The 15,439-nt window shown below is 31.4% G+C and overlaps 1 long non-coding RNA gene across 2 annotated transcripts; it reads left to right on the top strand.

The window, feature by feature from the left end:
* Window positions 1-751: 751 nt before the first annotated feature.
* LOC139501880 (uncharacterized) lies at window positions 752-14,928 on the top strand. 2 transcript variants are annotated; one of them, XR_011658678.1, is made up of 3 exons: window positions 752-770; window positions 7,603-7,778; window positions 14,855-14,928. It is a non-coding gene; the product is annotated as an uncharacterized lncRNA (long non-coding RNA). The 2 variants fall into 2 exon arrangements; XR_011658677.1 differs by lacking the exon at window positions 752-770 and adding an exon at window positions 4,128-4,247.
* The last annotated feature ends 511 nt before the right edge of the window (window positions 14,929-15,439 follow it).

Here is a 15,439-nt window from a genome sequence, read left to right as displayed (position 1 = left end):
CTTCAGCAGCTATAAGTCATTAAACATTTGGTTCCTTATTCAGGAACACTGCTTGTAATTCTTATTCAGAATAAATTATTGTAGTGTTTATCAACAAAGATTTTACGCTCGATCTTTCCAATTCAATTTTATGGAAAAACGAGGAGAAATGCATATGTTGTTTTGGAACCTCTTGATATATATATATCTATGGTTTCAGAAAAGGTATCTCTGTAATTGATTGAAATTGTTCTTTGGACCACATTTTGGAGACTTTTGTGGCATGTTCACCCCCTTTTTTGCAATATTTTGAATCAACGAAATGCAGATTGTTGCCATAGTTACACCAAAAAGATATTATGTTTCACCATTTTAACCATTAGAAATCAAATCTATGAAAGATTCTCTTTCTATAAATATACACATGCATAACACAAATATTAAGCCTTATTTGTTAGAAAAAAAGGGAAAAGATGGTGTTAAAAAATTATGAGTGTCAATTTTAAATTTTTTTCCTAACTGTGTATTGTAACATTAAACAATTACTAATCGCCTAGTAAAAATGTAAACAAATCGAAAGTAAAACAATATGTAAATAAATCAAAAGAATGAATATTATTTCTTTCTGTTGGACTTTACAATTGGATTAATTAAATAAGCAAGAAACGGATAAGATTGCAAATCCATCACACTTTGAAGCCGATCCATTATCCAAGATGGCACCATATGGATAGTGCATACGAATGTCTTCTTTTAGAGAACCACTGAGTTGAAGGAACTAAACAGGGCATGTAAGTTCCTTTTGATGTGCTGGCCAAATGTTGTTTCGTTGATCAATATGGCTGCCAACGGATAACTAAGTTTACCAAAGAACCCTATGAGAAGAACTGTACAGACAGAATATTTTGTTTTTTTCTAAATACTTAGTTAATAAGACATGTCTCTTTTGGGTTGTTTCATCATAAAGTGTTTCCTGTTTTAACTTGCCGTACAGAGTTGTGTTAATTATGTTCATTGTTGAAGACTGTATGGTTACTTGTTATTATTGACATCTTTTTTCTTTAGTTTTTTTTAAAACTGTCTCATTGTCAATCATATCATCGGTGTTATATGGTATTTTGAACCCCATGGTAGAGTGACCCCGGGATCAAAATACCGCTATAGTAAATTGAACCCCCCGCCTGTATGGAAACTTATTTAACCCCCTCCTGTTTTGTTTATTTCAAATTAATAATAGAACATTATACATTATTCTAAAGCTAATCATAGGTTGAAAATTATTCATACCAGAAGGGGAGGTCAATTTTCCATGATTTGTAAAAAGAAAAATCTTTGCTGGGTATAAGTGCTGTGAAGTTTTTAGGTCATCAATGCTCTTCATCTTTTACTTATTTGGCTTTATAACTATTTTGATCTGAGCGTCACTGATGTGTCTGGCGTAATAAATTATAATCCTGGTACCTTTGATAACTTTACCAACAAAATTAAATTCAAAACGCTTATTGAAGCATTATAACTTGACCATGCAGCTTGAATGTTTTAATTATTTGAAATTATGACATATATATAGAAGAGTAGACTAAGTTTTAATTTTCCATGGTATAAAATGGGGGAGGGGGTCAAATTACCATGGCTCAGTTAAATTCAAAAAAATAAAATTTTAAAACATCTTTTCAAGTATGTAAAATAAATACAAACTACATATTAGAGTATATTTACTAGGTAAAGGAGTGAGAACAACAAGAATTTTTGAAATTAGAGGTTCAATGTACCATGGCAGGGGATTCAAAATATCATAGTTAAAAAAAATAAAACATTTTTCAAAGCATGTCAAATATATGCAAACTTCTTATTGAAGTATAATTTCTATGTAAAGTAGTAAGAGGTAGGTTTTTAGAAAAAAAATAGAGGTCTTAAAAGGGGGAATTAATATAACATATGGCTAAGTAAAATTTTCAAAACATCTTTTTAAGCATGCAAAATACTTACACACAACTCATTTGAGTACCATAACAGTGTAAAGGAGTTATTATAGTTACAATTTTGAAATTGAAGGTTTATAGTAGGGTTTTTAAATACCATGGTATGGGGTCAAAATACCATGGTGAAGTAAAATTTTCAAAATATCTTTTCCAGCAAGTTAAATACATACAAACTACTTATTGCAGTATAATTACTATATAAAAGCAGTTAAAATTTCTATAATGTTGAATATCAAGGTATAAAGGGGGTGATTAAAACTGAATAGACATTTCATGCATTTTGCTTTAATAAAAGATTTAAGAATTTTTAAGGAATTCAAAAAGGGGTTAGATTTTTTATGGTAACTATGGGGTTCAATATACGATGGTTTAGCAAAAATGTATTACCAAGTCAGCAAAATGGCCATTGTAACATTATAGTTCGTTTTTGTGTGTTTTACATTTCGGTGTTGTGTCTCTGTTGTGTCGTAGTTCTCTTATATTTGATACGTTTCCCTCAGTTTTAGTTTGTAACCCGGATTTGTTTTTTCTCTATCGATTTATGAATTTTGAACAGCGGTATACTACTGTTGCCTTTATTTAACTCCTTTATATGGTAGTAATACTCAAATTAGTAGTTTGTATGTATTCAACATGCTTGAAAAGATGTATTGAAAATTTAACTTTTCTATGGTATTTTGATCCCCCTGCCATGGTATGTTGAAAATTGTAAATTGTAATAATACTCCAATAAGTTGTTTGTATTTATTTAACATGCTGGAAAAGGTATTTTGAAAATTTAACTTAGCCATCGTATTTTGACCCCCGTGTGGTATATGAAACCCCCTAACTATAGACCTTTTATTAAAAAAAAATCTAATTATTCTAACTCCTTTATCTAGTAATAATAGTCCAATAAGTAGTATGTATGTATTTAAAATGATCGAGAAGATGTTTTGAAAATTACACTTAGCCATGGTATTTTGAACCCCCTACTAAAAACCTCCAATTAAAAAAAAAAGACAGCCAACAAATTATAAACTAGATAATCTGCAATACTATTTATCTAAAACAGGGGAGTTCAATATACCGCAGGGGTTGGGGTCAAAATACCATATGGGTCAAATGACCCCGGGGTCAAAATACCATGCGGTATAATGAACCCGGTCATTTTACCGCATGGTATTTTGACCCCGGGTACACTTTTTAGGGGGTTCAAAATACCATATGACACCAGGTATCATCATATACTCATAAAGAGGTGCGTCTCCGTACACAATGTTTATCATTCAGAAACATTAGATCGAACAAATGTTCTCATCAAAGATAGAAGAAGTGGTCTGAGACCACAACTATTTCGTAGTGCATTTATTTTAGAACATAAATGAAAATAAAAAAATCCCACCTGCGCTTTCTTAAAGAAACTTTTACAGTGTGTTGTACTACTTTTGGGACAAATTATATCAAAATTATAGAAAACTTCATCGTCTCTAACTCAAAATATGGACAATTTTATGTTTAGAGCGTCTTGAAATCTTTTGACAGCTTTCGAAGTGCTAATTTTAAACCTTTTTCAGCTATGGACAAAAAACAAAATCGGGTAACAAATTAAACTGAGGGAAACGCATTAAATATTAGAGGAGATCAACGACACAACATTAAAATGTAACACACAGCAACGGACTAAGCATTAGAAAAAATCCGATGAGAATAACCAATATAGCATCAAAACCAAACAAATGAATTTGGGATAGAAAAGTACCGTGACACGTCTTATAGTAATGTGAATTCAAGCTCAAATCGTACAAAGTCTAATATAGTATTTCGGGACGTACGATAACAAATATGTGCTGATATTTTTATCATTTGATAGTCTTAGACTTGTATAGTATTTTGTCTGAGTCATTATTTTTTTTTAGAAAATGTAATCTAAAATTGAAATGACACAGCTGGACTTTTATATTAAGATTGAATTATGTAGGTCTCTACCAAAACATAACATGGGCAGCGTAATTATTTATATATAAGTCTTTGTTAGAAAAACGATTATGTATTTATTACGATGAAACAATTTTAACGCTTTTATTCATTACAAGTTCAGATAATGTTTGATTACAAACACTTTGACAGCTTGTTTATCAATTTATGCAAAATAGAATAATTGCAAATTCAAACAAAAGCGTAAAATTTCGTCAGTACTTGTGTACTTAACAACAAAGAATATAAATAAAGAAATGTAGTTTACCTTCTCCACAAATACTTTGTCAGAGGAAATTGAAGGAACTGTCTTAAAGCAGTCATTATTTTGTATTAGTGTTTGTTATTTTTTTTGTATCATTTTTACCAGGCTTTAACTTATAAAGAAAATGTATTTTAGATCTGCAATGCTACAACAACTTAGTAAGACTATTAAAAACTACTATATTGTTTCTGATCTTTTTGTTTACTAGCTTAACAAAACTTTAAATATATGAAATATTAAGGGATTAGATTACCTTATCTGTATTTAGAAACACTTTTAGGAATTTTTGGTTATCGATGATATTCAATTTCGTATTTTATTTGGCATGTTTTAACTGTTTTGGATTCGAGCGTCACTGATGAGTCTGTAGAAGAAACGCGCCTCTGTCGCAAATTAAAAATTATGATGAATTTCTTTCTTCATATACATGAATATTTGAAATATTTTGGACTCCTAGTAATTCCGCACATATTTTAACGTATATCTTCTTACATTAACTAACTGGACCTAACTTACTAAAATCATCGTACGATTCTTATAATGTTCTCTGTCAAGGTTTGATAAACATAGAGATATTTCATATTCGAGATCCAAATTGTATGGTTTATCCTCATGTACATTTCACTATTAAACATTTCTTCATTCGAGTTTTTGTCAGAACTATACTAGTTGGATATTGGAAGTTCAGATAAGATATTTTTATAAAGTTTTATTTTCTTATGTCACTTCTATAAAATAATTGCTTTTAAAATAAGCTTAGTACTATACATTTTTTTTAAAATATTTCAACTCAATCGTTGAGTCATATTTAGCCAATCAAGCACTGTGATCTTTGATCGGATAGTTCTATCTTTGACACAGTATCCTTATTTCCATTTTCAATTTTACTACCTACTTACTAGATCACTCAGAATTAAAGAAAACTATGGCATATATCTCATACAAAATCGGAAATGATTTGTTAAAAAAAAGGTGTAGTGTTCTATCCCCAGAAATTTATTTGAAATGTTTTTTTTAATCAAATACAAATGAACGAAAAGTTTTTATTAACATCAGTCACTGATACTATTGTACTTTTGAAATATTCAATTTACTAACATTTAGAAGAATAGGATTTACATATTTACAGCATTCACACGACTCAGTCTCTTAATGATGATTATATTCGCACGGAAAGTAAAATACTTTACATATTTATGTAGGCAATAGTGCTGAAAATATGTTTTATGGGAGACAGTGTTATGTTGAAATTTTAATTAAAAAAACAAAAACTGAAAAAGCACGTGAAGCTTTGATGAATATCAATCGTTAAAGTTCTAACAGAATGTGGTGATATCTTATGATTGTACTACAGAATATTGTTAATTCTTAAACATATTGGCATTTTAAACTTTTTTATATTCGAGCGTCACTGATGAGTCTTTTTTTAAGACGAAACGCGCGTCTGGCGTATTTGGCAGTTCATCTTAATATTGTTGAAAAAGGACGTCATGAAAAGAATATGTTCAAAAAATCGGATAAAACAATAATTTCATAAAATCATTAATTGAAAAACATTTAAATGTTAGAATTGACTTATATCTGTCATGAAAAGGTCATATTAATTACTTATGTTCATCTATATCACTCATAATTCATTTTTTTTTCTAAGATTAAGACATTTCTAAATATTGATTCAAGAAAGTTATTTTATATTGGTTATATTCTTCCACTAATAGATTATTGTTGTCTTATTTGGGGTGGTTGTGCTAAAAAATGAGCTAATAATAATAATAATACAGAAAAATGTTTCAAGACTAATTTTAGATGATGGAAGGCTTGAGGCAAGCTTTTACCGACTTAAGTATTTTTTATATAAAGTACTTGAAAAGATTTAATCGTATTTAAATATAAGTACCCTAAAAGCCTAAGGCTACTTCATGAATGGGTATTGACTGTATTCTAATTATTTACTGTACCAGTGTACCACATTATATAATTTATGGTGAATAAATTGTAACATCCCAACTCCTTCGATCTACCAGGGGTGATCTGAGCCGGATCATCCCTACCACCCCTGCTTGAGTTTCTTTGTTTTGCATGCTTTCCTTTGTTTTGTAACATTTTGCCTATACTGGGATTCGAACTCAAGACATTTAGCATATCAACCCAAGATACATACCCGTACAACAGGACGACTGGACACCAACTGTCAGTAATTTAACATAATTAAAGTAAGCAAGATCTTTTCATAAGTTAGGGGGAGTAGGCAGACCTTTATTTAGTGGGATTTTTGCCCTTTTCATGAATCAAGGGAGTTGTCAAAATGATTGTTCAAAGGGAGTTTACCCTTTTCATAAGTGGGGCGAGTTGATAAACAAGAGTGGGTTGATTGTTTTTAGAAAATGGCGATTTAGTGTGGCCAATTGACCAGTGGGGCGAGTATACATGGTTTCATATTTAAACATCGTGTTCGGGGGTCATAAGAGGTGTATATCATATAGTAACATATAAAGTATATTATAATGGTTGTGTCATTATAAACTAGATTTTATGAATTGTAAATGTTTTTTCCTCTAATCTGAAACAGCTTGGATGTAAAATAGTTATCTTATTCGGACTTGTGTCAGTGTCAGGTCACCCTCTGGCATCCAACCATCGGGGTAATCTGACATTGACACATCGCGTCCTCATGGGATAACTATTACTGAATATAGTATCATTGGTGACGTTTTGAAAACAATGTACCCTTCCGGAACACCTGAGATCACCCCTAGTTTTTGGTGGGGTTCGGATTGTTTATTGTTTAGTTTTCTATGTTGTGTCATTTGTGCTGTTGTTTGTTTGTCTTTTTTCATTTTTAGCCATGGCGTTGTCAGTTTGTTTTAGATTTATGAGTTTGACTGTCCCTTTGGTATCTTTCGTCCCTCTTTTAGTACCTTTATATCATTTTAGTTGTTAGTAACTATTCATTAGCAAAATGTGATGTACATTGCACATATACTAATGTGATGAAACGTTCATAGTTAACGGTGTTTTTTCGACAATGACGTTATATTTCCATAAGCCTGAAATTGTCATGGTGGAACACATACGTGTTAAGCGCCTGCTTAAATTGAAAATCACTCTGACTTCATATATAAAGTCATATAAAATTTCTACACTGAAAACAGAAAATTCCAAAAATGTTATTTAGTTTCTGGTTGAGAACAGAATCATTTGATAAGGGACATTCCGTTTTGATTTTGCCCAAGAGTTTAGTATTTTTGTGATTTTACTTTAAAAAAAAAATGTTAAATTGTAATTTTAAAAACAGCACATTTTGCTTTCCAAACTATTATTTAATGTTCAAAGTTTTTCGTATATGATGATGAAGCTAGGTTATATATTCGGAAATCAAATGCAAGAAAATCTCATTCTACATTATTATATGTCATTTAGGTGAGCAAATCCTCTGCAAGATGAAAATATTCAATATTTTGTGTGCGATGTTCATAGTGCTACTATCAGTTTTAGCAGGAACAGCTAGTCAACGTCGACCACCACGTCCACCAGCAGGACGTCTTGAATTTAACAGATTAAAACGAGATGCTAATGCCAACACTCTAGATAGAATGGTAAGGTTTCTGGTAATTACGTAAAGAACATTTATTCCTTATATTGAGTTTTAAATAACAACAACAACTACAACAACAACTACTACTACTACTTCTACTACTACTACTTCTCCTCCTCCTCCTCCTCCTCCTCCTCCTACTACTACTACTACTATTACTACTACTACTACTACTACTACTACCAATACTCCTCCTCCTCCTCCTCCTCCTCCTCCTCCTCCTACTACTACTACTACTACTACTACTACTACTACTACTACTACTACTACTACTACTACTTTTACTACAACAACAACATAATATGAGCCGCGTCGGATAGAAATCGACCTTATGCAAACAAAATCTCAATTTGAGTTTTGTTCATATTAATTTTGCTTTTAGTCATACAATTTGAATGCAAAACCCGTTTTACTCTAGCTTTCTTCTTTCAAAAGTTTCGCTATATCAAAGTTGTGACGGCTACATATATTTAACTTCAGAATCTCACGACAACGTCGTGAAATTAGCGTTATCGTGCATTAATTTTATTCTTTATCGATCCTTTTCTCGTTATAGAGAGAGAGACACGAAAACATGCATTTGTATACAATATTTAATTTATTTTATAAGATTGTTACAATGAAAACATAAATGATTCTCTAGTTTTCAATCCAACTGTAACCAGTAAATGTGAAATGTTACTCCTCTGAAGCACGAGGACAACATTCGTCACGGAAATTATACTGGACAAAAGGGCGCACTTCATTGTACAGCTAACGCATTCTCTCCTCTGTCAGCCCTGCTGGCTGAATAACTTCTGGAAGTGTCTTGAGCAACCCCGGTACGTTTGTGCTTTCCTTAAGCAAAGCCAGTCTTTTCTCCGGTTGATCAAGAGTTTCTCTCGCAAATACGACTCCTACTTTGTCACTGGTAAATCGGAAGTGATGGAATTTTCCTATACCTCTGAGTGGTTTGAAATAATTAGTGAAGAAACTATCCCATCTGTTCCACTTTAAGCTGTGTTCGTCATCGTCATTTTTATTATAAACTTCTGACCCATTGCATTTGGCAGAATTGTCAACAATTTTAATCAGTTGTGATACAGTGTTTACGTTCGACTTTCTAAATTTCTTTTTCAACATGCCAAAACATGTGTCACATAAACGTCTTATGAAATAGATCTGGAAATATCATCCCTCAACTGAAAGCAAGTATTACACAGATCCGTCTCTGGTTTCATAAATTGAATATGAGGGACACATGCATTCCAAATTTCTTTAATATAAAAAAGAAGATGTGGTATGATTACCAATGAGACAACTATCCACAAAAGACCAAAATGACACAGACATTAACAACTAGAGGTCACCGTACGGCCTTCAACAATGAGCAAAGACCATACCGCATAGTCAGCTGTAAAAGGCCCAGATAAGACAATGTAAAACAATTCAAACGAGAAAACTAACGGCCTTATTTATGTAAAAAAAATGAACGAAAAACAAATATGTAACAAATAAATAAACGACAACCACTGAATTACAGGCTCCTGACTTGGGACAGGCACATACATAAATAATGAGGCGGGGTTAAACATGCTAGCGGGATCCCCACCTTCCCCTTAACTTTGGACAGTGGTATAACAGTACAACATAAGAACGAACTATAAAAATCAGTTGCAAAAGGCTTAACTCATCAGATGGACAAAAATACAAGTTAAATACGGTTAGTTGAACATATTGTTGTTCTGAGTTAACGAATGAACTAACAATTTGGAGTGTACATATTTCTTGCTCTCGCTACAAGGTAGAAATTTACCACAACATTAAAAAGGAATGGAATTAACGACAAATTGAACCAAGAGAATTTTTCGATACGACTGGTTATCGCGCATTTTGCCATAATACATTTAATAGTTCAACAGTGATTTGTGATAGGTAGATCAAAATCCCAAAGACTATCTATTTAAATTATAGTAGTTCAAATTTCAAAATAAACGGGTTTTTTTATGAAATTTTGGTTTATTATTTATTAATCCGACATCACAGCTTACATCTTTCAAAATTGTTACCTTTATCACGCAGACGGACGGACGGACGCAATATTGTAAGACCCACCGATGCATAGATCGGGAATTTTATTGCCCGAATACTAATTGTAAAGTTGTCGGGATATGAAAAAGGGGGATTAAAAGGTTTTATTTTGAAAGTTATTAGTTTTCTAAATACATACACATGTATTATGCAAATGTTTCCCTCTTAAAATTTCTTTCAATTTCTAAATAGAAATGTCATTGAACATAAATTACACGCAACACATTTCTAAATTTCTGAATAGATATGAACAGATAAATTGCACGCACATAGTACAAAAAACACCTAGAGCACGTCTTGGTCTTTTTTTTTTAATATTGTATTGTTGTTTCTTTTTTGATTTTCCAAAATGCAACGGTACAATGATATGAATAACTTTTTGACTTAATTTTGTTTTTGCGTGTATCACTGTGTGTAGTGAAGTTTTGCAATACAGCACAAATTTCGTTTTAAACTACCAGAAATAGTTTTTCAGAATATTACTTTAGTTTAGTTAAGCTTAAGAATTGCATACAATTATTTTTTTAAGACAGGTGTTACTTTCCATTTGTATAAAATGTAAAAATAGACCGTGAATGTAAAAATAGTTCAATATGTAGAACGTATTAGGAAATACATATACCTTAGTAAAACAATGTATTCCTGCCAAAACTGATACTAAGGTTGAAAAATATGTTATTTAGAAAAGGACAGGATTCAGAAAGAATTTTTTCATCAGATAATTTGAAAATGTTCATGTCGGACCGGATAAAGTGGTTTCCGTGAAAGATTATCGGCATTTTTTACTAAACTTATCAGAAATAATATACTAGTTTTGTCCTATATGTATGGAATACGTTAGCTAAAGGCCCGATTTAATCAGATTTAAATTGTATGGTTTCCCCGTATATCTTTTTTTACAAATTTCATATAAAACCCCACTAAAAAAAATGTGAAGGCATATATTATGTTGGATTTTCACAAATGCAGAGTTAAAAGACGCAGAATCGTCTAAAGTATACTAGTTTAATTTGTCATAGTTTTGTCGACCATAACTTTTGTTTCTCATGTTATGAACATGTATAACAGTTTTTACAATTTAATTTCGTTGAAATTGAAAACGTTTTACAACAAAAATCTATCCAAATAAACTGTGACAATTCTGCTTCTATTGGTACCTAGTACATTAAAATCCGACCAGAAATGTCCCCACAATATTTTTCTGAAAAACGTAGTTTTGTCAGAAAGCGACATGTTTTTTTTTATAACGTCAGAAACTACCTGTATGAAAACTTGTGAAACTTTATCGTAACGTTACTCGGTTTGACGTCGAATTGCATAAGGTCGATTTCTATCCGACGCGGCTCATATTAATAATAAGAATAATAATAATAATCATAATTAAAAACCAATTGTTCAGAGAACAATTGAAGGTCTTTCCATCAAAACAATGTATTTTGATATGAAAAGTTGTGAAACTAAGTTTAAAATGTCATTTCAATCGTCAAATGATAGCTCCTAGTAAGCTGATTCCAAAAATATATTGTTTCCATACATTTTTTTTAAATAAGGGAGATAATTTGTTACTTCCGGTTTGAAAAATGTTACTTCCGATTATAATTGAATATTTACTTGACACTGATTCCAAAAATATCTGGTTCTATATACTTTTATATTAAAAAGTACAAAAAAATAGCTATTTCCGGTTTACAAAAGGTCACTTCCGGTTGTTTTTTACAAGGTTAAATGGTTTGATATCTTTTTCTAAAAGTTGTATATCTTTATCATGTATACATATAGAATAAAAGCAAAGGTCAAAATCTAGAACGTCAAATTAAGCTATGACCTTGAGATCAGTTTCAAGGTCATAAACCAAGGACCTCAAATCAAAAGACCATAGGTCTTTATTATATTAAGTTAATGAGTTATATCACCAAACGCGTATTTTTAAATACAAGAGGGGAGAAAACATACGCTTGCAATCAAAATTTACATCTTACGACATGTCGCAACTAACAATTTAGTAAAAATAATTTGTTGATATCTTATACAGTCTTTGGATATAAGTGAAAATAAGCCAAATTCAAATATTAGAATATGACCTTGACCTTTGACCTTGACCTAATTTTCATTTTTTGGGACCAAGGACCTCAAATCAAATGATCCTAGGTCTCTATCACTTATGATTTATAAGATAGAAATTCATATCACTTATATCAGATGCATAAGGGGAAATAACTCTCATATGGAGCGGTCATATCGCTTCGGTCAAAATAGGACAAATCATGAGAAGGATATAACGAGCAATTTTGTAAAATAAATTTGTCATAATCTTTTACGGTTGCGAAGGAGATGCGCTAACAAGGAAAACAGTGTTTGGGGAGATAACTCCTACAAAGAAAAGTATTCGTTTACGCAGGGTAAATTTCAAAAGCGCATAAACTGTTCGATATCATATACCAAATATCTAAGCGACATATTGCGAAACAAATGTTTATCGCAAGAACAAAATTAGGCGGAAGAAAAAAAAAAAAAATCAGAAGAAAAACAATAGGTCTTTCCACAGAAAAGTGGAAAGACCTAAATAATTAAAAACCAATTGTTCAGAGAACAATTGAAGGTCTTTCCACTGAAAACAATGTATTTAAATATGAAAGTTGTAAAATTAAGTTTAAAATGTCATTTCAATCGTCAACTGATAGGTTATTGTACGCTGATTCCAGAAATATATGGTTTCTATACAATATTTTTTAAATAAGGGAGATAATTTGTTACTTTCGGTTTGAAAAATGTTACTTCCGATAATATTTGAATATTTAATTGACACTGATTCCAAAAAGATCTGGTTCTATATACTTTTTTATTAATAAAGTACAAAAATAGCTACTTCCGGTTTACACAAGGTCACTTCCGGTTGCTTTTTTCAAGGTTAAATGGTTTGATACCTTTCGCCAAAAGTCTCATGGATATATCATGTATAAATATGAGCTGAAAGCAAAGGTCAAAAACTAGAACGTCAAATTAATCTATGACCTTGAGATCAATTTGAAGGTCATAAACCAAGGACCTCAAATCAAAAGACCATAGGACTTAATTATATTTGGTTAATCAGTTATATCACCATACACGTATTTTTAAATACAAGAGGGGAGAAAACTCACTTTTACGTTCAACGTACCCTTGCAATCAAAATTTACGTGTTACGACATGTCGCAACTAACAATTTAGAAAAGATAATTTGTCGATATCTTATACAGTTTCTGGAAATTAGTGGAAATAAGCCAAATTCAAAAATTGGAATATGACCTTGACCTTTGACCTTGACCTAATTTTTATTTTTTTGGACCAAGGACCTCAAATCAAAAGATCCTTGGTCTTTAGCACTTATGGTTCACAAGATAGAAATGCATATCACTTATATCAAATGCATAAGGGGAAATAACTCTCATATGGAGCGTTCATATCACTTCGGTCAAAATAGGACAAATCATGCGAAGGATATAACGAGCAATTTTGTAAAATAAATTTGTCATAATATTTTACAGTTGCGAAGGAGATGCGCTAACAAGGAAAACAGTGTTTGGGGAGATAACTCCTACAAAGAAAAGTATTCGTTTACGCAGGGTAAATTTCAAAAGCGCATAAACTGTTCGATATCATATACCAAATATCTAAGCGACATATTGCGAAACAAATGTTTATCGCAAGAACAAAATTAGGCGGAAGAAAAAAAAAAAAAATTAAAAACCAATTGTTCAGAGAACAATTGAAGGTCTTTCCATCAAAACAATGTATTTTGATATGAAAAGTTGTGAAACTAAGTTTAAAATGTCATTTCAATCGTCAAATGATAGCTCCTAGTAAGCTGATTCCAAAAATATATTGTTTCCATACATTTTTTTTAAATAAGGGAGATAATTTGTTACTTCCGGTTTGAAAAATGTTACTTCCGATTATATTTGAATATTTACTTGACACTGATTCCAAAAATATCTGGTTCTATATACTTTTATATTAAAAAGTACAAAAAAATAGCTATTTCCGGTTTACAAAAGGTCACTTCCGGTTGTTTTTTACAAGGTTAAATGGTTTGATATCTTTTTCTAAAAGTTGTATATCTTTATCATGTATACATATAGAATAAAAGCAAAGGTCAAAATCTAGAACGTCAAATTAAGCTATGACCTTGAGATCAGTTTCAAGGTCATAAACCAAGGACCTCAAATCAAAAGACCATAGGTCTTTATTATATTTAGTTAATGAGTTATATCACCAAACGCGTATTTTTAAATACAAGAGGGGAGAAAACTCCCTTTTACATTCAACGTACGCTTGCAATCAAAATTTACATCTTACGACATGTCGCAACTAACAATTTAGTAAAAATAATTTGTTGATATCTTATACAGTCTTTGGATATAAGTGAAAATAAGCCAAATTCAAATATTAGAATATGACCTTGACCTTTGACCTTGACCTAATTTTCATTTTTTGGGACCAAGGACCTCAAATCAAAAGATCCTAGGTCTCTATCACTTATGATTTATAAGATAGAAATTCATATCACTTATATCAGATGCATAAGGGGAAATAACTCTCATATGGAGCGGTCATATCGCTTCGGTCAAAATAGGACAAATCATGCGAAGGATATAACGAGCAATTTTGTAAAATAAATTTGTCATAATCTTTTACGGTTGCGAAGGAGATGCGCTAACAAGGAAAACAGTGTTTGGGGAGATAACTCCTACAAAGAAAAGTATTCGTTTACGCAGGGTAAATTTCAAAAGTGCATAAACTGTTCGATATCATATACCAAATATCTAAGCGACATATTGCGAAACAAATGTTTATCGCAAGAACAAAATTAGGCGGAAGAAAAAACAAAAAAAAATAATCAGAAGAAAAACAATAGGTCTTTCCACAGAAAAGTGGAAAGACCTAATAATAATAATAATAAAAATAATAATGATATAATAATAATGATAATAATAACAACATAATCAATAATAATCGGTTTTTTTTCAGGCAAAAAGAGATTAGTTGGTCTGTGGCACAACAAACTGGATCTTTCATCATTAAATAATAGAAGCTGAACTTAATTTTATTTATCGTTGATCTATATATATTTTTTTTGTTATTTCATCTTAACATACTATTGGCCATATGTTCCTTGAAAAAATGGTTTTAAATTGATTTGTTGGTCTATTTCTTTTGTAGCCATTGCCTTGTCAGTTGATTTTCGACTTATAAGTAAATATAAAGGAGAAATCCATCACATATAACATCTTCAGTAGCCGCTGCCCTGTTGGAATATCTACAAAGACAAAAAACAGTAACAGTCATAATACAAATAAATGAATATATGTATATACAACTCGTCTTAACATCAACCTAACAATGTTAGATCTGTAAATTTGCTTTCGCAATTTTTTTGTTCTTCCTCCGCCGGGATTCTAACTCATGCTACTGAAATATCGTGACACCTAATCGTCTGCACTGTATCCGTCCCGCTAGACCACACGTCTACCGGGGCTTCACAATAATAAAGTTTTCAATGGCCGTGTGTTACCTTTCCTCGTCAGTTTTAATCTAGCGTCGTACTATAGTACA

This window comes from Mytilus edulis, chromosome 13, assembly GCF_963676685.1.
Source record: "Mytilus edulis chromosome 13, xbMytEdul2.2, whole genome shotgun sequence".
NCBI classification, from domain to species: Eukaryota; Metazoa; Mollusca; class Bivalvia; order Mytilida; family Mytilidae; genus Mytilus; species Mytilus edulis.
The sequence above is the reverse complement of the archived record's forward strand: the minus strand, read 5'-3'. Positions and strand labels throughout refer to the sequence as shown.